Genomic DNA, 25,486 nt, shown 5'->3' with positions numbered 1-25,486 from the left:
AGCCATAGTCCTAACTGTATGCAGCCATCTCACTTTACTAATGCTATGTAGCTGTTGTGCTTCCGCCTTGCCTCCATCAGTCGTGATGTAAAACATGTCAAAAGTGTGTGTGCACTGCCATCAAAACACAGCTTCACTGAAAAACACAGAGGGTTCATTTGGAGCTGATAGGCCAAATCAGTCAGTGTTTACAGTGTGTGTTAGTGTGTTTAGTCAGACTAAGACAATAATTTGTTTTTCTTTCTGTCATGTAAACATGTTAGACCAACTAAAATTGAAGTTGTTGGACTAACATACCTGATAATGTCATTCATAGTCCGATTACTCCTGTATGTATATGCTTAGTCGGACTGGAGTAGGACTTGGCGTTGTGCACCAAAATTTCCTCTCCGGTCTCTGACACGGAAGTAGAAACAGATGATGTATAAACTGCAGTACCGTTGCCGGAAAAGAACAAACATGATGGTGTCAGTGAGAGCAAAAGCTATGGAGAAGTCCCACTTTTGGACTGATGAAGAGACTTGAACAGCAGGTATAGGAAACATACAGAACCACAGCACAATCCATCTCACCGTCCATCTCGCCATTCGCTGTTCGCTTCTCTGTGAGGTAATGGTCAGATGTGACGTAATTGTCCGATTGCCTTGCCTTAGTCAGACTATGTGCTTAGCATGATTAAACTGTGCATGTAAAAGTAATGAGTGTTGTGAGAACTTATTTGACAATGGTTCTAATCTAGTGGACATTTGTTTAAAATTAAAAGTTACACACTACAGCGTTAACCAATACATAGTGATGGTATGACTTTTTACTAAGAGCAAGATATGGAAAGACAAAATAGAAGCTCATTCATTGTTAGTTCCACACAATCAAATATAAGGACTATGTGAGTCATAGAAACAGACAGGGATATACGCAGATAGACAGGAAGCCAAAAGCCGGCATGAAAGGAGGCTGTGAGTAAATGTTCCCATTCATGGTCTAAAATGACGAGAAAATGCAGATGAGATTAAAACAAATGACATCTTTACCTCAGCTTTGGCAAGCCACAATAACACACATTTGATGACAGAGCAGCCGTATACAGGCCAGTATAATCAGTCTCATCCGTCCACAGGGTATGAAGACGGATTAGGACATCATCCAGTTCTCTGCTCATCTGTGGGCAAGTGTCAAATGGATTGCCAAGATCGAGGTGATGAAGTCATTTGTTTGAATCTCACGTGTAACCATTTCAGGAAATGAGACGCCAAACAGATTTCATTGCATGACTCTTCCCTCCAATCATCGTCATCCCAATCAGTCTGTTTTAAATCCGGCCGTGCGCATATACATCTGTACATACATATCCACACTGTGAGGATCATTTAAAAGATATTAAAAAAAGTTGCTGCAGGCCCCAACTCAAAAAAAAAAAAACCCCAAACCCTCTTAAATACGCTTTATTAGGTTGTGCTTAATTGCGTGCAGAATCTGTTGGAATCTGTGCTTGAGAGGAGGAATTATTGTGTGTAATGGCAAATCACATCAAGCTATAAAACTCAAATTAGGAAAAGTTAGATGAGACAGAAAGAGACACTGAGCCAAGCTGTAACCTTATCATTAATAGTTTAATTTAAACCTTAAACTGTTTCAAGATGCAGTTAATCTGTCTAATGTGCTCCCCCCATTAATGACTCACATTTTATTTATAAGAAGCAAAAAAACAACCTTGATTTGGATGTCCCTTTTCTTTTCCACTAATGTAACTGAGCACAGTGTGAAGAAGTGAGCTGGAAGGCACAAGCAGCCATGGGTGGATTTTGAAAACAAGGGCTTTATTTACCCCAAAAAATGAGGAAAATCATTTTACACAAACAAGCAATCAAGTTCTGGTGCCAAAAACGTTGTGGGCAAAAGACAAGTGACGCTCTAAGGAACTCATGCTATGGTAAAAAAAACAAAACATAATAACATGGCGAAGCAATGGCTGTTCTACTTTAGCACTGCACTTGTATAAAAAAAAATAAACTGAAGCTGTGGCACGTTTTTCACAAAAACGTCCTTTGTGTGCAGCATTCAATCATCTCCCCTCGCAGATCCAGCAAGCTGCTGCGTATAAAGGTGATGATGATTACTAAGCAGCCCCAGCTGTGTCAATTAGCTCACCTGTGACTGCTTTTTAGAAGCCATCTTCACACCTGCTCTCCATCTTGCAGCTGACGAGCCGCCGTGCCCACACGTCCACAAATAACAAATGACTCCACTTTGGGGGTAAAGTGTGACAAACGTAACATGTTACAGCAACATTGAATTGTTTTTGTGGTAGCAAAGACAGGTTACAAATTGTTCCTTTTATGACGACACGTACCGGGTTACCTATATGAGGCGCTTATAGGCGGATAGAGGCAGAATGTGTTGCTGCGTGGCTGTGTGCAACTCAACCAAAGTACGATAGAAACAACATTTTAAAATAAGGGTTTTCTGTCAGTGTTCGGTTTAGTAGTTTGGTGAGCTGAAGCCCTATTCACACGGGAGTAGTATTACCTGGGTAATTTAGAAATGACCCCCATTCACACGGGATAAGCCCAGCCTGTGATTTTACTTGAATTTACTAACCTTACCCCTGGAAATACTAAAGGAAGTCAGCGCAGTCAAATTCAAGAGAGTTACTATAGCAACAGCGAGTGTAAATAAAACCATCATGTCATTCAGTTTAAAACAACAGCACAGGCTGAGGATATGGAAGGCTCATATTTGACTTGACTATTATCGCCCACCTCAAATGATCATGGAGGACGTTATGTTCATATCCAGCAATTCTACGCAATTACCGCAGAAATAACACACAGCTAATAATACAACACGGTAATAAGTCTGACTACTGATCACACAGAATCACAACATCATTACTGCAGTTTTTTTGCAACACTGCAACTATGACATGTTTATAAAAGCACATTACATGGTAACATGGATGGATGGAGCTTGTAGAGAGATAGAAAAATCTTCTCAACTGCATGCTCCAATGCATATCGCCCATCTCAGTCTCGTAATTTTCCTTGATTTGGTCTTTTGATTGCCTTTTGATTAAGTACTAAGTTAATGCTGCACCCAAAACATTTTCAAAACCTTCCAAGGCAGCATCCATGCTTCTTTTTGACTGTAAAAAGAAAAAGCTGAAAAATAAAAACCACTTACTCAATCACTTCATATCACAGACATGTCAATTCGCTATTATATAATAATTCTCTGCTACTATTACTTATTTCTAGAGATCACCAAATAATACTAATCCCATGTGAAAAGGGCTTGAGTGAGTCTTTTCATCACCATGGCAACTTAGGCTCTGAACACAACTGTGTCATGACCAGGTTATGTTTACCTGGTTTAGAGGTTCCTGACAAAGTCAAAAAGCCTTGATGCAAGAAACAAATGTATGTGATTCTTTTATGCATTTAAAAGGTGCCGACCCTAACACAAGAGGAAGGTTAACCCTGATTTGCACCAAAACCTTTGAACTTCCTGATATTCTCTATTGGCAATTATAATGTAATAACCAGAGGTGGAATGAGTACTGAGATATTCTACTCATGTAAAAGTAATTAACATTTTACCTAAGTACAAGTAAAACTAAAAATGTGCTCAAGTTAAAGTAAAAACGTAAGTGAGAAGTTGTTTAAGGTGTACTCAGAGTAAAAGTTACTTTTTTAACAAGGTTGTTTCTTGTCTGGTGGGAAAAGTACAGGCATACTCTCTCATGAATTTTTTAATTAAAGGCAAATGTTTACAAATTAAAGTGCTGACATAATAAAATATGTCAACACATAATGTATCAGTCAAAACGGGTCAAAGGTCACAAATGCTTTAACTTTCTCACTTAACTAGCACCAATTCAAGTCAACATTTTTCTTTTTTAACGGATGTGATTTAAAACGTAGTCGAAAAGTCCAGTACTTTCGAAAAAACATACTTAAAAGTAAAATTACCAATTTTAAAAATGACTGAAGTACAAGTACACAAAACACCTACTCAATTACAGTAAATCGGGAACATGTAATTCATTACTTTCCACTATTTACAGTTATAACACATAATTTAGTCATAAAATCACCAGCAGGTGATTTAGTGGAAGTAAAGCAAAAGGAACATAATGTATTACTTTAAACACAAGCAATGCAGTAAATTCTAACACGTAATGTGTGATATATTATATTTTTCAAGTAACTCACAAAGCAGTGAGCCTTAATGGCAACTCTTAATTTCTTCCTGTGTCTCAACCTTTTGCTACATCACCAAAGGAGCGGCAAGGAGACTCCCACAGCACTAACTGCTACAACAGAATATAATCCATCCATCATCCATTCATTGTCTACCGCTATATCCTCCACATGAAGGTCACAGGGCAGCTGGAGCCAATCCCAGCTGACATATAGGGCGTGAGGTGGGGTACACCCTGGACAGGTCGCCAGTACTGTAACAATCATTAACTCATACCTATACGGGCAATTTAGGGTGTCCAATTAACCGTGGTATGTTTTTTGGACATGTGGGAGGAAACCTGGGAATCTGGAGAAAACTCACGTCACACACACACAGAAAGGCCCGAACCAGGAACTTTCTTCATGTCAGGCAGCAGTGCTAGCCACGTGATCCACTGTGTGGCCAGAATATAATCCATGACACATCATTAGAACAGAACAACGTAACTTGTGATGTGCTGCCACTCTATAGCACACACGCCATGATGAAAGCAGATTGTTAATGACTTATTACATGGCCTCATTTCAGCGTTACACTTCAACTTGCTGCCTGATTCTGACAGTTTGATTTGCTGACTATCATTAAGTCACACACTCCTTACACTGTTCCATAAAGGCTCACCAAATATAAAAAGTACAGAGATCTGTAATTGCAAGTGATGAAATCGGATTTGCATGTCTGGCCAGAAAAGAACCAACTGTATGGTTTGCACTGTCACTGGTTTTCATTGTGTGCCAGTAATGCAGAAGGCACTTTGGAATCTAATTTGAACTGCCCTTCAAACCCCCTCCAAATGTGGTTTGACTTATATTCAGGAAGTCTCAACACAGCCAAAGAGGTTCCATTGTTACCATGTTCCATGTTCCTGTTACAACAGTAAGGATGTCATTCGTCTTTGTTCGTGTAGTCATAAACCTCCTCTACGAAACACAACACACACCCTGTGGCTGGTTTGGCCAGTCCAAACATGGCAGCCAATGTAAAGCAAAGTCCTAGCTTGAACTTATTCTAGGATGATAACAACCAAATTAAAATTCCTCCTTATTGTTACACACTGGAGCTTGAAGCTAAATTGTCATTCTGTGATTTACAAGAACAAAATGTTCATGCTAAAATGTACTTCAGACAGAGTTCCGTATACTGTGCCTCGTGAAATGTAAAGTGTGTCAAAAAAGTGTCCGTGCATTGCTTTTACCACCTTTTACTGTGGCCGTGTGGCTATTTGAACGATAAACCAGAGCTCAAGAGGTGTTTTTCAACCTCACAACAGCAACGATTAACTGCAGCTGAGCGCGCACACACACACACACACACCTGATGCAGATCAGCTCATTAGACTGCACAAGCACATAAGCACACAGATTCACTGGGAAAACGGACACAAATACAGGGGCACGCACGCACACACAAACAAACAAACAAACGACAGAAAATCAACCTAAAAACTATCTGGTGATGCTTTATAATCAAGGCCTTACACAACTCACATGAATTAGTGTTGTGTAGGAAATGTCATTGCTATATCATTAAAAAATAAAATTGAATCTTATCAACAAGCCATCTACATTCAATGTTCATCTCATGTTAAACGCATCTTATTTTTTGTTGATATTTTTTCAGGTGTATGCATCTGCTCTTTTGTTTTGGCAATCACGCATGACAAAATTGTCCTCTTCTTCTCACTTCTGACACTTGACATCTGAGCCTCAGTCGCTGTTGTTCTCACCAGTATTGCATCCATATTTTGCGAGACGTGTTCACTCTGTGGGCTTCACACTGAGCTTAAATGCGCTCCAGCAGACACTGATGATATTGTACGATCACGAGCTCCACAAACGGTAAACATCTCTCTCGGTGTCAGCCAGACACTCTTCAACGCTAAATCACACTTGTCAGTGACGGATACAAAGAGGAGACACAGCAAATTCATGTCAGGGTGATGATCACCGGAATGGGATCTGTTGCTATTCTCTCAGAAAGCCGTGCTTTGCAGACGCTGTGAGTCGTTATTGGCCAAAATATGAACATTATGTCAGACTACACGGGTAGTGAGAGTGACAGATCTGTGTCGTGTGTTTCTTCATTTATAGACTGAATATTTCACTTATCCTTCATAGATGGCACGGCGGTGTGGTTTAGGGGCACTGATGCCACCATATTTGTGGTTAGCCAGCAGGTTGATGGACCAGTGGAGGAGGTGTGTGACTTATTTCCAGCACTGTTAATGTTTAGGGCTCAATCTTACACCCACACAACACAGTGGAATTGTCATTGTTACTTTCCAACCAACGCGCTTGTCATTCTCCCTCTAATTCAGTCGCTAAACACAACCCTTTTGTGCTTGTGCCTCACTTTGTGCCGAGATTACACGCCATGTGACAAGCACAGTCGAAGCTGGACACGCACTTTATAGACCGGGAGCTTTAGATCCACGGTTCTCAAACTGTGGTACTGTGGTTCCTCTGGTGGTACTTGGAGAAAAATCAGAAATATTGTTCCACTGTATATACCAGGGTATGTGATCAGAGTGGAGCTGATGTCATCTCTTGCTGCACTGTATTCATCATGCCACTGTGTGAAGTATATGTGAGGAAGAGGATGATGATGATGAGATCTTATTGTGAATAAATCTGCCTCCTGTGAAGTCTGTAGCCGACTTTGCTAGACCCGTTTACACCACTGTATTTTAACGTTGGTGATAATGGTGTTACCAGAGCTCAGTATTTTCTCACGTGCTACTTAGGTGGTATAAAAAGTTTGACAGCCACTGCTTTAGATCATTTAAATAATGCCCTTATAGTCTTAGTGAAATAAATCCATGCATCCTCCCAAGCTTGATGGCAGAAGTAATGAGGTGACAGGGGTAAAATGCACATTAGCACTTTCACAGATAAAACTGAGGTGGGACCTGTAATGTGTGTATATAGCAAATCTCAGTTGACACAGGTCAAAAGGCTGACAGGTCGCCGGTCCATTGCAGGACCAAAACACACAAATGCAAACAAGTTTATTCTCACATTCACACCGTTGGGCAATTCAGAGTGTTCAGAGTGTGGGAGGCAACCGGATTACACGGGGAGAACATGCAAACTCCATGCAGAAAGGCCCTTGTTCCAATTGGGTCTTTATGTGCTAATCATTATTCCGCCATGTGACCCCGTTATACATATCATAGAGCCACAACATCCCATCTGTGTCATGGATTTGCAAATGCAATTTCTAGATGTCATGAAAAGTTGCACTGTGAGAAAATAAATGACAAATATTTGACTTACCATATGAAGGCAGTTATACGCTGTGCTTTCATCCTCTATTTGTGGAAAGTGGATGCTTTTATAACTCCGGCAGACCGTGTCAAGAATGTGGCAACTGGCTATGTTTTCAAATGAGGGAGAAAACCTTGAAAGATGCACGAGTTCAGACAGGTAGTTTCCCCCCCTGCCCTCCTTCATTTTCCAAAACTCATAGAGAACCTGGCTCTGACCAAGATCAATTAAGGCTGTTACAAAACCATTAATGCATCTAGAAAGGTGGTGTATTATGACAGGAAATGGTTATCTGGAAAATAATGTGAAAATGAAATGTGGCCTGAAAATAAATGTTGCATGTCACTGTGGGCCTCCTTCAAGGTCAAACTAAAGTAGTTTTTCATCGGATATCCTTAAAAACACATCAATATGTGAGTGAATAATGAAGAAACAATGTTGCCTCTATTCTCAATACTAACAGAGTGCATATACATGCATTAGTGCAGGACTGGAAGAAGTTTGCACTGCGCACTGAGAGGCAAAAAGCCCTTTGAACTTATTTCAAGCCTTCATCTAAATACGTGTATGGTCTAAGAATAATACAATGTGTGCTCTACAGACGACAATGATATAGTACAACATTAATACATTCAATTCAGTGGTTATTGGATTATTATTTCAGGGCAACCTAATTCATTACTCTCCACCAGTCAGAGGTGGAGAGTAATGAATTACATTTGCTCACGTTACTGTAATTGAGTAGGTTCTTTTTTGGAAGTACTGTACTTCGCTACGTTTTAAATCACATCTGTTACTGCGTAAAAAAGAAAATGTTGTAAAAAAATAAAAAAATAAAAAGTTCACGCACTGGAAACTTTGGCAGTGAGTGATGAGCACAGACAAATTGGCACCCATGAAGGAGAACGCTAACCCATTTTGACTGATACATTATGTGTTGACATATGGTTTGCCTTTAATGAACAACAATTCATGTGAGATCTGTGAACCCCAATCTTGTTTAAAAAAGTAAATAAGTAACTTTTACTCTGAGTACATTTACTTTTTACTTTAACTTGTTTAGACCAGTACTCTTACTTCACATAAGTACATTTTTTATCTTTTAATCAGAATATATCAGAACTCTTTCCACCTCTGGGTGCAGTGTTCAGCTACATGAGAAAAAACTATTCCACAGTTTATCACCTCTAACTCTCACGGATGATTTTCCTCTGCACATGAGATATTTGGGACAACGAAGATGTTGCTGATTGACATGCTGAATAAGAGAGGACCAGTGCGTTTGCTGTTTCATATAGAGAACGAGACACTGGGAAAAACAACAATGTCATAAGTAGTGTATGCTTTGTACAGCTATGAAACTAAAGAATACATTAAACTGTAATATCCTTATTATACAAATGCATGAATTCACTTTTCTACGTAGTTGAGTTGTCCCGTCCAATTTAAACTCTAATAATAAACCAATAATAACAATATGTACTTGATGCATGTCGGCTGTGCGTCTCAAACTCACTGCACATGTGTCCAGTGACTGTTTCAGTGATAATACATGTTTTCCTGTACTGGACTCATTCTTTAACTGAATACTGCTTGTCGCCATGCTGTTTGTGCTTACATGCATTTCATGAATTTATTCCTTTCAGTCAGCGTCCTTGTGCTCAGGTAATACCGGGAAAGTTGGAGAATGCTGATCCTGCCGTCTGTTTCCATTTTAGCATGATGGCCCTGCAGCTGAGCTCCATCTGGTTGAAGGGTAGAGGGGTAGAGGGGTGGAGTGGTCCGTCTTCATGTGTCATGCTCTCAACAGCCTATAAGTATGTGGAGAACTAGTGACTGAACTCATTCATCTTTTCATACATATGCTGTGATGTCTTGTTTATTTACAGGGCAAAATGTGAATTCTGAAGGATATTTTTCCATGAAGCAAGTTTCATGTTCAAGAGCAATGTTTTTTATTTATTTTTTTACTCTTTTGCATATAATTGCAGCTCCTGATGATGCTGCAGCCACCACAGAGATTTGAATAGTCCACATTTCATCATCTCCACCTTTACCCCGTCATCCAACACCCAGCTGCAGTTTATTTCCCCAAGGTGAAAGAAACATTAAGGTATTACCCTGACTTCTACTTCAGCTTCACTGACTTTGCTGAGAGTGATGAAGTCACATCCCAAGGCAACTTGTATCATGCTGTTGTCGGCATTAATTATTTTCCATTTCAGAGAGGAGCACAACAACAAAAAAAATAGCCTTAATTCTTACAATTATCAACACATGTACTGAGCTATAATCGCTCAGGTCAGAGAGCACAGTAATCTCTGTGAACTGTGTGAAGCATGCTTGCACACTGGAACCAATTAAAAAAGTCCTTGAATTGACTCAGACTGTATTTTGTTTATCTTTTCTGTGGCTGACGAAGAGAACAGCCATAAAAGGATTTCGAAATGCCACAAATCTTTTACCTATAAACAGATTCATTCCAAAGCAGCTGTTTGAAATGTCTACAGCGTCATGGAGACTCAGTCGGGACCCATCCGTCATATGTGACACATTATATATACCGTAATTAAATATTACAATCCAAGAATTCTTCAGATTGACCTAAATCTTAGTGAGTTTGCCCTAATCTGCACTTGTTGAACTTAAAAGCAGATGCAGCCTGTCTTATATTTAACTGTTTTTGCCCGTGTTTAATCACATATGGGAAATGGTTGCTCCAATGCACCAGTTAAGTGTCATGTGTGCATGGAAAAGTGTTTGAGTCTACTCTAATTACCTAAATTTAAGACCTTGTGCTGAGTCTGGGTTTCAGGCTGTCACAAACAAATCTGACACACGCTTTTGAAATGATTTAAATTTATTTATATTGAACACCGATTACACACAGCACATGAACACACACACACACACACACACACACACACAGGCTGTGGTTTCTCTCACATTGGGAAGATGATCTGTTGTCACGCGAACTGGAGTCTCCTACAATATAATATTACATCTGTGTTTTTACTGTGCAGGAAAAAAGCCATGTGGGTAATGTGTTACAGGTTTCCTCCCCAATTTTGGAGACACAAAAAAATGTAACTGTGCACACAATTCAGGGGGAAAAAAAAAACACGACTCCAAAATGCTAAACTCAGTGTGCAATTTGTACAATCTGGTCACGCTCAGATATCGTTCTAAATCACAGTTTTGCAAATCTCACAAACACAATTTGCATCGTTTAGAACATTTTGGTCACCTAGAAATATCGATTGTCAAACTACGACCCTGATGACCAATTAGTCTCACTCCAGTTTGTAGTCGTTCACATTGTATTTACACATGTGTAACGACTGAGTTTTGTGCCCCAGCTTCACAAGCACTTTTAATGGTTGTGTTTTGAATTCGTCACATCACAGTTTATTTGATGCTCTGGAACACGCATAAGCATATAAGAGAGGTTTTAAACGTTCAGCGCGAAACAACTGTGACCTCCAATCATACTGTGACAAACAAACTACTCCTCCACTCAACCCTGTCTTTTGTGCTTCAGGGAACTACGGTGGCCTCTGAGTACCAGAAAGTACGTCATTGTTCTCTGTTTGCGTGATAAGCCTCCTCTTCAAAAGGTGACATGCACTCTCTGGCTGGTTTGTTCAGTCGGGTTGCTGTAGAAACAGGGCGGCACGAGAAAAGTGATTGTCCGCCTATATAGGAATATGTATGGTTCGTATTTTCAATTTACACCGCGTTACACAAAGAATCTTTAAGTGCTTTGATTTGTGACAAAGTCATGAACTCTTTTCATTTTGTGTTTAGAGTTTTGAGAAAATTGAGCACCTCACAGCAAGAGGGCTGCCGATTTGCGTCCCTTCATTAGCCTTTCTGTGTGGAATGTGCGTGTTCTCCCCCAGGTGTGTGCGGGGGTTTTCTGCAGTTTCTTCATGTCGAGGTTAACTGAACACTTTGATTGTGATGGCAGGGCCGCTGCTAAGCATAATTGGTCAGAGGCCTGCAACCAGAGAACCGGAGCTAACTCCGTTGCAAAAAGACTTTGCGTACTCGGTGTATATGGAGCGGCAGCCCTGTGTAATGGACTGGGCGACTTGTCTAAGGTGTACCCTGACTTTCACCCTATGTCAGCCGGCACCAGCAGCGCCACAAGCCTCATGTGGAGGATAAAGCGGTAGACGATGAATGGATGAGCCACTATTTTATATGGGGAAAAAACTGTAATCTCGCGACTTAACGCGGGGATGCTTTCAGCTTGTATGAGTGAGTGCACGCTACCTGTTTAAACCCGAGGCTTATATAATAGTTTGTGTGGCTGCAGTTGTATTTATGTGTGTGCACACATGGAGCTTTTGTGCGCTGACACAGCAGGCCAGATAACAAACAAAAACAGGTATACGTGACTCATAGCTGCAGTATCTGAGCAGAGAACGAGGCCAAGGGTTGGAGGATAAAAAGCTTTCGTGTTCTCATTTAAGATGCAACAGCAGGAGCAAAATCACGGCATTCAAACACAACATTTATTTATGTCATATCCATTATCTTCCCACCCTAAATCCATTTTCTTTCCAGTCGGAATTGTATAACTCTTTTATATGCACATAATCATTTTCCTCTGCAATCGCATGATATTGGTGAATCGAATCAGGACAGGACAGAACATAGGAGGCTTTGTCTCTCTCGCAGAACATTGTGGTGGAGAATTCAGCTGGAAAAACTCTGCTCCTGTGATCTTTCATTAATACCAAACCAACAGAAGCAGATTTCCTCCATCATGAGCTTTACACAGAGAGGATTTAAACGTGTAGAGGATGTGCGGCTACATTTATGTGCCCTCTGTGCTTCCTCAGCTCTGATTAACAATGATTACACACTGGCTGTTCCTTGATGAGTCTTTGTGTGGAGAAAAAAAAACAAAAAACAAGGACATTTGGAGCAGTAAAGCTACTTCACGAGGAGAAACGCCACTATATGTCTATGTGCAGGACAATATTCACATAGCAAATATACAAATGAAATGTTGTTGTACGCATCCCAAGTTGAGTAACGGTTCTCTGCTGGTTCTAAAGGGCATAACTCCGGTTCCTGCTGAACTGAGCCAGTGCTTGTTTAACATCTAACTGTAATCAGCTCAGTAGGCACAGGAGGTTGAGCCCAGGCACCTGCACCACCCTGTTGTCACCACAAGGGGAAGTAAACAACTTGTACACTGCCACAGGAAGTCCAACTCATTTGGACCAGAGGCTCCGAAATGTTTTCAGCATGTGACCCAAAATCCAACCCCATCAAAAACAGCATATACTTACTTTTTTCCACTGCTTTTCACAAGGAAACAAAATCAATGGACTTGAGAGCCGATTATGTGAAATATTTCTTTATTTCATTTACATGTTTCAAAACATGAAGGTCTCCACACGTCTTTGTATTTTATGTTCTTTATCCGTTTTCTATTGAGGACGTTACGTGAGTGTTTAGCTCAATGGAAATGGCTCTGTGACTCACTTTAGGTGGCAGCTTAAATCTGATAGCTCATCCCGATGTGATTTTCTTATCTCAAAGATGATTCTCCTGTTTACTCGGTCCATCACCTTTTAAGTTAATTTAAAATTGAGTTTTTGAGGGTTGATTCAGCCACTTACAAGACTACAGTAACTGAAAAATAAGACAAGACGTTATATTCTGTATATGTCCTGTAGCCGCCCCTTTAGCTGTGTATTAAAGAGATGGTAAATCATGTCTTTATTTGTCTACTGTTATGCAGCTGGGACACACAGAATAATTCATATTTTGTGAGACGCTATGAGATACATTTTTGCCAGTGTTTAACAAAGAAACGTTTAAAAACAATGCTCACAGCATGGTGTGCCATCATAAAACATTTATGAAAAAACATTTGTTGGCAACACACACACACACACACACACAATCAGTGCTTCCCTTTCATGACCACCCAGACAGTAAATGAGCTCAGGGTTCACAATTACATTGCTACTTGTTTTCCCAATGGGACACTTCCTGTACTTCCTTCCTGTATGAGTAAGTCCTCCCTGCATTCTGCCCTCCTTTTCTTTTACCCGTCGCGCTTTTTTTTCTCCCCCAGGATCTTCGTCCACGTCTGAGAACGCTGAAGAATAATACTGCTCTTCTCCGTCTGTTATCAAGAAAAGATAAGACACAGTCAGAGACAAATGTGTGTTGTCTCGTTTCACGGTCGTTGTTTGACTTATTCTGAGCATGAACCACAGGAACCAAACAACAGCTTCTCTCTTTCAGTGTATTTGAACGGTGTTGACACGATACGGCCGTCCAAAAAGGTGAAGATGGCTCGCAGGGAGCGGAACTTAGCCACTGTGAACACAGGCTTTCACTGAACTGTTCACGGAGCGAGCTAAGTCCTGCACCTCCACAAAACCCCAGACAAACACATGACACACTGAAGACATGTGGACGGCAGCGGTGATCCTCATCTGTGTGTGTGTGTGTGTGTGTGTATTTAATGCAGACGCTGAGCAGGAATAGACATGAATGCTATTTAAGTGGATATAGCTTTGTTGCTGCCTTCATACTCACAATGAGTGAACTAGAAATCCTACTAGTTTTGCCGTTACTGATTCTAACACAAGTTGTACTTTTTGCAATTTGGTTTTTGTGTGTATTAAACAAAGAATAAACGTGCAACCTAATGCTCCAGCACACCTGATTCATATGAGAGACTATTTGAATCAGATGTGCTGGAGCAGAGAAAAACATGCAGGGCAGTGGGTCCTGAGGTTTTCAGTTGAGTTAGTATAGGCATGTATTTATTTATTTATTTATAAATATTTTTTTTTCAATGGCATCTTATGGGGTGTTTCCCTCTGAGCCATGTTTTCACTCTCTATGCAAAGCTAAGCAGAACCATTTCTGCTGGAAGCTTGTTACCATGCAGACGTAAGACAGACTATTACTCTTCCTTGCAAAAAACAAAAAGGGCTGATTAAAATATTTTCTAAAATGTTCAAATGTTGCTTAAGGGCGTTAAGAGATTAAAATGTATTTATTTGGGAAGATTTTCAGGACTGACTTTGACACTGGGAGGTGTTGCAAAGCGGCCCTCAGGTGTGGGAGACGGGGTTTTTGGGTTAAAGCTGGTTGGAAATCCCTGGCAATGTGATTTATATTACATCACGACAAAATCACTCCGCCAGGAATCCCTCCAGCTAAACCAACCACTCGGTATCCTGTTAGGGAAGATGGATGGAGACACAGAGCGGGAGGAAGTGGAGGAGGAGGAGCAGCAGGAGGAGGGGGGAGCAGTGGGTGAACTGAAACCAAAATAACTGAACAAGTACATTAAAAAAAAAGAGGAAAAAAAAGCATGTTGCGGAGAGCGAAGGTCACAGACGAGGACACAGAGAAAGCAAAGACTGCAGGTGTTTATCTGAGCTCACATCAGCAAGACGGAGAGCATTTACTCCCTCGTCACTATGTAATTATGGGGAACACACACACACACACAAACACGCAAACACACTTCTACACACATTTACACACTTAAATGGTAACACATGCACACCACATATGAGTTTCCTTTCATGGGCGCACCTGGACAAACGTTGGTTGTAGGCAGAAGGCAGATTTACTGATGGGCATCTGTGTGTGTGACTTGTGAATATTAATTTGTCTCAGATTTATCAGTTCAAACAAACAAATTGTGGACAGTTTCCATAATTTTTCACACCTTTGTCATATAAAAGGAAGTGGTTTACACAGCTATCTTTTGAAACCTACCCTCAGTATTGCCAGCTTCTCTCAATGATGGCCTGTTAAAAAAAAAGTCGGCCCTGATGTGTTTAACTCCTGACCCAATGTCTCAGGGAAATTCACAACAAACAGAAGACAAAGAAACACGAATTGGTGCAACAGAAATTACGAGCCATCCTGCCCCTCTATGAAAGAGTAATGAGCAGCATGCTGCAATTTCCTAAAATGTTTTCTTTTGTGTAATTACCTCAAAAGCTCCATTGTTTAAAGTCCTTTCATTTGTCTTAATAAAGTCCGTGGTCACCAGTTGTAGCCTGCAGCTACGTTTCCCATTCAGCGCAGAATAAAGCTACATGTGTTGTTCCTGGATTTGTTACCACAGGCTTCCTGTGATGAAGTGCTTGAATGAGCTGGTGAAGAAAGAAAGAGACTGCAATGTAAAGCAGGCAAAGAGGCATCCATTACCAAAGATGACACTCAACTTGCAGTGTGCTCTCAATGTGCTCTTCACTGCTTAATGAAACCTCATTATGCCTAAGGCGCCAACCATGGAGACAGAAGGCTGCAGGGGGCTCGTCCGTACACATATTTACGTAACGAGAAAGGTCGGGAAACCAGAGCAAACGGCAGGCTTCCTTTCAGCAACGATGCTGTGATATCCTCCGTTTCTGCCTATGCCGGACAGAGATTTTAGTATTTGTGATGTGGATTCATTCAGATTTACTTTTTCAGAACTGATTTATCTCTATGTATGTCCCGCGCGTGCACACACACGTCTTCAAACTGCTAAATGATGGCAAACAGGTGGTCTCCGTCGCCTTATTAGCCTTATTGTGTGTCTTGTGCAGCTGATACTGTGATAGTGCCCCCAAGTCATTTTTATTATTAATGTGTAATGTGGCGATGGCGAGTCATGCAACTTTAGACTTCCGTCTGAACTGGAACGCACCACACCCAAAATATACACAATCAAGCCTCTAAGTTGCTGTGTTCGTGTTTCTCGTTTCCTAAAATGGTATTTAAAAACATTCATCTGTGTTTCCCAAACATAAAAACGTGAACCACGTGCATGTGAACCAAAGATAATCCGCTTACTGTCGTCGAGGAGAAAAGATTGAGGAGGCTGGAACCTCAAAACCGGATTTTATTTGACTGAGAAAGCCCTCAAACTGATCGTCAAAATAATTGCTGGTTAAGTTAGTCATCAATTAATAATCAATTAACCATTGCAGCGAAAGTAACAAGCCCACAGATAATTCTAACCACACCCTGCATGTCACTGTGGAATTGTCCGCTCATTGTTCTGCAGGTTTTTCTTCTTTTACCGTCCCCGCACATGACAGAACAATCTCTTTAGGCAGGTTTCATTGCCTTAAATTCAGTGATGACCACTGTTGGACATCTTATCAATGTCTGAGTCATTTAGTTTCTGTGGTGCAGCAGTTCTGTTGTCTGTCTCAAACTTTCACAGCTGCCTGACAATAATAGCCTCGGGCTGGTCTGGTTTCTGTGCTCAGAATTGACAGCCAGTCACACTAACACAATTACTCCACGCTGCCTCCCTCTCTCCATCCATGCATCCACCTCGCTTGCACTCTCTCCATCTGCTAACTGCCAAGCTAGAGTGGTATTTTGGGATAGTGATGTGCACTGATACAGTCCCACTGCACTGGATTAATGGCGGCATGAGTGACCATCATGCACTCTGGAGCTGCCAGTTCCATCTGCAGGATTTTTCTTGTTTAATAATTTTTTTTTTTTTGTAAGTAGAGGGGAACACACCTAAAGTGACGCACAGCAATTTTGAAGCTTGGATGAAAAAGAAAAGAAAAAAACTGAAAAGAACAAGCCAAATTACCCCTGATTTTAAAGCCAAAGGGTTGATCACATGTCTCCAAAATCACGCTCACATGACAGCGTTAGGATGAAGTTTTACATTTCCACTGGTCTCAAATTCACTGTGGCTGTCTGACAGCTAAATGAGCAACAATTGGCCTGGTCCACGTCCAGACGGCCTGAGCTACTCAATAACAGCAGGAAGTATGTACATGACTAATGCCCTCCACACAGTTCCCCTAGCCCCCACCCCAACCTCCGCCCCGCCCCATTCTTCATTCTTTACACAACAAATAAGACTGAAGAAGCAAATCATCACCATCACAATGTCACACAACAACGCAATAATCCAGCGATTCCTTTCGGACATTATTTTAGGCTACATTCGTACCGCAAAGATCGCCCGCGGCTGGTTTATTGGAGGTTCCCCAACTTATACTTACGCCCCTAAACTTTGGAAAGCACTACCCTTAGATATCAGGGAAACCAGCTCACTGGATATTTTTTTTAAACCTATCTTTTTACTCCTTTAAGCCTTGAACTAGCTCCTCTTTATTCCACCCTGCGTCATGTTTTAGTTGCATTTTTAGTTTATTTTTAAGTTAAAACAGGGATTCAACCTCTTGACTCTAGAATTTTGCCATTTCATTCCACCCTGTGTTGTGTTTTATTGTTGTGTTTGCTTTTTAAATGTTCATTTCCTTTTACTGTGAAGCGCTTTGAGCTTCAGTCCTTATTATCATTACTTGTTGCATCATATTGTATTGTTAAAAACAAATCCCATTTTTTTCCAAGTGTACAGCTGTGTTATATTAATGAATCGATTGATAGATTAATGACGTTTTTAAAAAAAAAAATCTACATGAAGAGTAAGAAATCCTTCTCAGTTCACGTGCAGCGTCTTTTGCACACACAGATAAATGATTTTCTCTAGAGTCGCACATCAGACGCACGCACAAGTGAGAGCACCGCGGAGGCTGTGCACATCTATTCTGACACGCCTGTTTTTCTGGGTGGTCCGTGACTTACTGAGATGGAAATATATCAACTTTTTGGAAGTGTTTTTGACGCATCTCTTGATGCTCACGCACGCCAAAGGAGAAGGTCACAGTGATCGCTGTCAAGTTTGAAATAAACTCTGATCCTGCAAACACACGAGAGAATGTGGTGCTGATAATCCATTGTTTTTGTTCGGACTATTTATTTTTATTTTAATGGGTTCGTTAAGATAGGTCATCTCAGCAGCTCCCGGGATTTAATTGCTTACTAACACTGGACGTGAAAGGAGCATGACCTGCAAAATAACCCCGCCATGTTTGTGTTTTGTCTGTACACTCTATACATTTCACTCTTCTCAGTGTAAAGTAAGGTCTGTGCTGTGATCTCTCAGTAGAAAACATCTAAATCTCTACAATGGTACTGGTACGTTCTACAGACACTTGACAAATGACAAAAGTTTGCAGAAAAACAGCTCTCGCCCTCCATTGTTAATGTCAGATGGAAAAACAGAGTTACAGCAATGTCAGGGCCCTTAAAGTGCATCTATTCCAAATCAGCAGCTGTCACCCCAGTATGGGAACGCATGGACCCGTCACTCGACACATAGATTGGTCTCGTGTCGTGGGCAGCCCCCTCACGAAAGCCCAAACAATGTCCGCTCCTTCCCCTGTTAACAATTTCACTCTGTGTGGACTGTTACCAGCCACAGCCCTTCTCTTGTGATTTCCCTGTGATTTTTTTTTAACAGCCTCAGCTGCCTCAGTATTTGGGCTAGACACTCATTTTGGCACAGGGCCAAGGGCACACGTGATGGGGCGTGTTCAGTCTGGGTCCTGCACGTGGATGGTTTGTCCTAGTTTGACCCATGGCATTCAGTCACCTGCCTGAAAAACTCGAACTGCTTGGACGCTTGGAACAGTTCTGCCACTTTGCTAATCCTTTTTTAAAAGTTTGGATAAGGATTCAATAGTTCTTGTCAACATCCTGCTCCCATTCAGAACCACGAGCGGAGGCGCCACAAAGAAGGCCCTGGATTATCGTGCACCTATCAGAGGAGGCGAAGGTTTTCTGAGCCGCCGTTACATTTGGCTTCGCGCCCACTGGGAAGCAAACACAGGAAGAGGGACAAGTATGACGTGTGAGCAGACAGAGTCAACTTTAACAAGCCTGACTCGTAGATCCTTAGGGATTTAACATTTTATAACTCGCCGCTGCCTTTCCAAAGCCTGTGAAAAATCAGCGGGCAACAAATAGAAACAAGGGAGGAAATACATCACCCCAATACTGTTTTAAAGACAGAATTATGCTCTTAATCCCCGTCTCTCACGTCTGTCTCTGCTCCATTGTCTGCTCCACCTGCACAACTGTGGCAGGTGAGCTCACGTGGTTCTCTGTCAAAGCCACCAAACCACAATCAGGAATGTCTCGCGATGCTGAGGTGTGACGAAGCGTCGGCGGCTTCGCACATATCAGACGTGTACACGCATGTCAATAAATAAATAAATAAATAAACAAACCAAAAGACAAATTGAGCAACACTGAAGTGAAGTTGCATGTTGCAGTTGAGCGTCCCTCATTTCACCCTGGGGAACCTGTGTGTAGCCTTCAGTTAGCATGAATTGATGCTCAGCTGGTCCTTTATTAGGAAAACATAAACAAAAGAAATGCAGCTCTCACCCACACAAATCTAATACGGACATTTTTGCAGCAGTCACGGTTCATCCTATCCAGTTGTGATCATTTGATTTAATTCATTCCTTTTCCTTCTGGACAAAGATAAAGGCTCCCCGGACTCAAGACTAAAGACACATTTCCTTTCCCCACTGTCTTTTGTTATTTCAGTTTTAAAGTTCTTATAAATATGGTTTTGCTTGGTCCTATATCCTCATATACTGTGATGGTTTTGATTGTTTTTGTGCTGCCACCTAAAAAACGAATTTCCAATTGAGACTGAACCTGAATACAGAGACTTTTTAGTAATACTTGAGGACGAGATAACTATAAAACACCAGATCCAGATTTTGTACGGAGATGGTGTCAGTGTAACACCGGTTTGTACCGAGAGGTTAGTGAGTTTGCGGTGACTCAGCTCTTGTGCAGGGATTTTTAAAGGCTGGTGTAATGTTGTTGTGCCGCCACAGATTAAAAAAAATCTGAATTACAAGTGAAAAGGAGTTCACGGTGTCTCCTGGCTTCCTCACTGCAGAACTAGGCCGGAGAATGAAGTCTGTCAAACAGCCAAGAGTCAGGGGTGTCACACATGATCAATCAACATTCAAAAAAGACAAACTATGGTTTTCTCTGACAGAGGAAAAGAAAAAGAAAAAGAGAAAAGAAGATGATTGAGAGCATGGAGTGCTTCTGTGACTGATTCATCAGATTCATGAGATCTATAGAGACAGGCGTATGAAGAGTGAGGCTGACACATAATCAACAGTTTAATCTCATTCATGCTTTACTTGACTGTTAGACAGTGCAAAACTAAAACATTATATCATACATGACCTTAGATTCTTTCATGTAATTTTTTTTTCATTAATTTTACAATTTCTAACTATTGTTTAATGAGTTAAGCACTTTTACACTTTTAACTTACTCGGTTTAAACTGTTAAGCTATGTTGTAACATTGATAAGTGTTTGTTCAATTTTCCAACATTTTGAGCTAAATACCCCCATCTAACCTTATATTAACGATTCATTTTAACTGTTAATCAGTTACTTTGAACTGTAAAATGATTTATGAATTTATGTTTCATGTGACGTGTTGATCCACTGTTTGCAGCCATCTCTGTTTTCACTGTCTTACATTATAGTCGTCTTTCTTTAATGTTAAAGTACCGGTACTATTTAAGACACTTTTTACAGCAAGTCATTTATATTTCTCTCTGAAAGCACTGGCAAATCATTAAATTTATAGCAACTGTTAACTGTTAAAAACAACAACAAAAAAAAAAACATTATTTGATCTTTTGTCAGAGAAAGTGTGTGTTTTCGTCCCCAAGCTCATCATTAGTCCGTTAAATTTAACGTTCAGGGACTAGTATTTATAGTGTTATTGTCCAGCAGCAACACGGTGATTTCATGTTTAGATAAATGTTAAAAAGCTCCACATGCACTCACTGGGAGATTGTGCAGCCTCCACATGTCCAAGCATAAACTGCTCCGTATATCTGTTTACAGATAAGGCCTCAATTGTCAACATATGTGTAAAGCTAAATAGAAAAGTCTAAAAATAACCTTAATTACAAACCATGGGACAGTTTACATTTGACTGTGACATAAATCAACACAAATAATTTGGCTGAGGTTTGACCACTGCAGCCAAATCACTTCTGTTGGAGTAATTCTTTGCCCACTAAATCTTTTGCAGACCACGTCCTGGCAAAGGTGGAGACAAAACAGCCCTCGGGGAGTCGTTAACTGTATTTACCTCTCGACATGGTACTGGCGTAATGTATGGCTTTGCAGTTTTTTAAAGGCCCTTGTGTGGACTCCAACTCCTGCATCAAGCCAGGACTTGAAAGAGCAAATGAATGCTTTGGGTGCTGAAACAGAGCCTTTCACTATAAAACTCAAAAGATCAGCAGATGGAAATTTAAAGAAAAAATCCCCGCTTTATTATATTAGTATTTTCTTTGTATTTTTCAACGTCTAAATAATTATTTTTAATTTCACATTGAAGACACAATTAATTGATGTAGTGTTGCGCTCGTGTCGAGGCCTGTTTTTGAAGATAAGCACCAACTGCACTTTGACTTTGAAGGTGCAGGAAATTGCTTTTTAAATGTTTTTATTCATTTTTTTTTTCATTTACAGCTGCTACTATCTATATTGTGCTGTAACTATTATTTGGTCCCCTACGAAGGCAGCCAGGTGCGATCAGCAGTTGATGCTGATATGGACGACCTGATATGGACGTGTAATTCAGAATTTCACGTCAAATTTAACTTTAGGTGAAAGTGCTGACTATTTCATTTACTGTTACTAGTCCCGCGATTGTAAAAATGAATTAATTGGTTACATTCATGATTCTGTTTGTCACTTAAATCATGTTTTATGTGTAGACGTATTAGACATAAAACACACACTTACACACACACATGCGCGCACACACACACACACGTCAACCTGTAACAATCCGCCTAATCCACAAAAACCCAAGATGAGACCAACCTTGCTCGAAACAGCAGCAGCAGCAGCAGCAGCAGCAATCACACTTTCCCACACATAAATGAAGGTATAGGGAGTTTATGGGCCTTGGAAAAATGCAATAAAAAGCCTTTCTGTGAATGCAGCCATCTGTGGACCTTTAAGAGTACTTCCTGTAAACAAGGAGGAGAAGGAGAACAAATCCTCTCACACTCGTCCAACACTCTGCTGCCGCCTACATTTGGCCTTTCATCTTTGTTTTCCTCACTTTTTTACATTGCTTAACTTGGATGTTTGACTTTCTTCCTCTCTTTTTTTTTGTCTCTCTGATGCTTCTCCCCGTCTGCGTCTGTGCTACCCCGTTGTTCTCCGTTTCTTCCTTCCCCTGACTTGTCCTCAGAGCACCTCGCTGGCACAAATGTTCTTTCAAAACCATTTTTTTTCTGGTCTTACTTTTTATAAAATTATTTTAGTGATAATGTCCGTTTTAGATAGATTTTGTGCAAATTTTCAGGTGTGTTTAAGCAGTCGTGTGAATGTCATTTTTGTTGTCTTTCAAGTTCACCGATGTAAATTTTTGTCTCTCGCTACATTCCAGGTTCCATCAAAATCAACACTTCTGTAACCTCCACTGATGTTTTTTTTTACATTTATGGACTATGTGAAGCAGTTTTATACGAAAGCATCCTGCACACATTTCACACAAAATATAAGCATCAATTCGCTGCTAAAACAACAAGAATTACAGTGGCCACAAAGAGTTTAAATTAGTGTATTGGATGTTTAATTTATTTCACATTTAATTACCTTTTGTAAAGAACAAAAAATCCCCTCTGGCTTAAAAAAATGATAAGGAAAAATAAGAAATCATAATATAACGTGTTTCCAGCAATTCTTCACAGTGACATGCTGCTGCTGCTGCTGCTGCTGCTGCTGCTGCTGCTCTTATACAAGCCCTTTGTTCAGTGTGTGAAAGAAGTCAAACCAACTGTGGACTGTTTCCACACACACTCACTCTGACACATCGGCTGAGGGCAGGTGTGTTTTTGCAGTCAGACTCCACTTTTCTGGACAGTATCAGTCTGGATTTTTACTGCTCGCTGAGGAAACCCAGACAGATTTCAGACGTTAAATGGGCAGGCAAATAGTCGGCGTGTGTGTGTGTGTGTGTGTGTGTGTGTAATTGCAAAGTGATGTCAGGTGGAAAAGACTGGCTACTTCCTACATCTGTGCCAACTTTATAACGTATAGACAGAGGAAGGAAGAGAGAGCGAGAGAGTGAGAGCAGAGAAAGCACATGGTCTGAGTTTCATTGTGTGTTTGTAGGCCCTCTGTTTGCATGTTCATCTGGATTTGAGCACTTTAAATCAATGATATCCTTCCAGTCCAAATGAAGCGCTTTGTGGAACTATGGCGAGGAGAGCCGAGTAAAGCCAAAGAAACGATGAGTGGCGAACACAGTGGAAATTTTGGGCGAAACAAAAAAGAAAGACGCGAACACTAAAATGCATTATGAATGTGAATGTAAGGACTGTTTGTCTAAAACATCTACAACAAGAGAAGATTAACAGCATTAAAGCAGCGAGAGTCGGACACGCATGAAGCAGGTGTGTTTGCCGACACAAACGTCGGCTTTCACGTCATGAAAGTTCCTCTCAGTGTATAAAATACAGATTTGACTGATGACAGAAATGTGAAAAACGTAACGTGCTGTAAACGTATTTTGTCTTTGTCTGACCATGTTGCAAAATCACCGCTCACCGCGTGACAAGAGAGTGTTTCCTGTCTAAATGAGAGCTATCGGCCTAAATAATCACATTAATCACTGGCCTGAGGTTGTAAACAAACCCCCCAAATGGAAACATAGGCATTCACAAATGACTCACGTTACTGGATTTGAACTGAGTCCACTTTTGAAATTCTTCAACTATCCATAAACCACATACAAAGACAACACTCCACAAGAACCATAACAAGAGCCATAAGTGCACAAACTCCCTGACCTCTGTTCTTTCTTTTTTAACAACAGCCACCACCTGCAAACTTCACTCACCTCTTAAACTTATGAGAAGCAGGAACAGTTCTTATACTCACATGTGTTTGAGTGCAGGCAGTAAAGAAACAAAGAAAGAAAGAATAAAAAAACTTAAAAAAAAAAAAAAAGCCCTGATGCCTCTATATGCTTTTCACTGAAGAGATCCAAAAGTCACAGAGTGCAGCACAAAGACAACACAGGTCACAGCGGACGTACGTGTTGCCTCCAAAAGCCTCAGAGCTCAAGTCCAAGCTCAAACTGTGCTCCAAGCGTTGCTTTGCTCCACCTCCTCCAAAACTCCTCTTTTAGCTGAAGGGTGTGGATTGATTCAAAGCTATGACTAAAGAGAGTCCACATCATTCACCCAAGTTTGCCTCTTGAAAAACCACACCCAGAGAGAGAGAGGGAGACACACACACGCACACACAGGGAGAGAGAGAGAGAGAGAGAGAGAGAGAGAGAAAACACAGAAGTTTTCCTTAAATAACAACAGAGGGGGAGTGAGGAAACTTCTGGTTGCAGGGTCACCCAGAGCCCTGAAATAACCAGGCAGTGGTCTCTGTTATGAACAGAAAATTACGACACAGAGCAGCGGTCACTTCAGGATGTTTACGTTACTCGGCAGAGGCTCTGTACTTTTTCAGATAGCAGTAGGCGTACGGTGGGCCCCGACGTTAAACACCAGATTACCCAGATAAAGGGGGATTAGTTTGGGAGTGCGTTTGTGTGCGCGTTTCGTGCCTCCACACGCTCCTCTGCAGCGTCTGCACGTCCGGCAGGCATGGCATGTACATTTGCAAACATGTGCATACGTTCGCGTGTGTTTGAGTGGGCACGGCTGTAGTTTGGGGCTCCCCGCGCCTCCATGCTAATGGCTAACAGCTGCCATCTCTTTCCTGTCTGAGTGGGTATACAATCCATGCTATGATGCAGTAATCATACAGTATGCCTACATCTGCAAGCAATCCCTCAGCCCCTGCTGTTTATTTGATCTCACTTTATTATAACATAACATAAAGTCCTTTGGTGGCAGCTTTTATCCGAGGGGGGTTTTACAACGCTACGAGTGCAAAGTGTAGCCTGGCTGGAGTCTGGCAGTATCAGCTTGACGTTATGTTTTATAATCAATCAGTTTAACAACTTAACGTCGTCAGAACACACTTGGACCAATGATTCTTCCAACCTTAAACATGTACTATTTGAGCGTAATGTTGA

The 25,486-nt window shown here is 41.0% G+C and overlaps 1 long non-coding RNA gene across 1 annotated transcript; it reads right to left on the bottom strand.

Moving 5' to 3' along the window:
• Nucleotides 1-12,866: 12,866 nt before the first annotated feature.
• LOC122759982 lies at nt 12,867-24,594 on the bottom strand. The gene is made up of 3 exons (XR_006358317.1): nt 24,331-24,594; nt 15,499-15,661; nt 12,867-13,659 (listed from the first exon to the last, which is right to left on the bottom strand). It is a non-coding gene; the product is annotated as an uncharacterized LOC122759982 (long non-coding RNA).
• Nucleotides 24,595-25,486: the final 892 nt, after the last annotated feature.

The sequence above is a fragment of the Solea senegalensis genome, unplaced genomic scaffold (assembly GCF_019176455.1).
Source record: "Solea senegalensis isolate Sse05_10M unplaced genomic scaffold, IFAPA_SoseM_1 scf7180000012744, whole genome shotgun sequence".
Lineage (NCBI taxonomy): Eukaryota > Metazoa > Chordata > Actinopteri > Pleuronectiformes > Soleidae > Solea > Solea senegalensis.
Note: the sequence above shows the minus strand (reverse complement) of the source record. Positions and strands in the feature narration are given on the sequence as shown.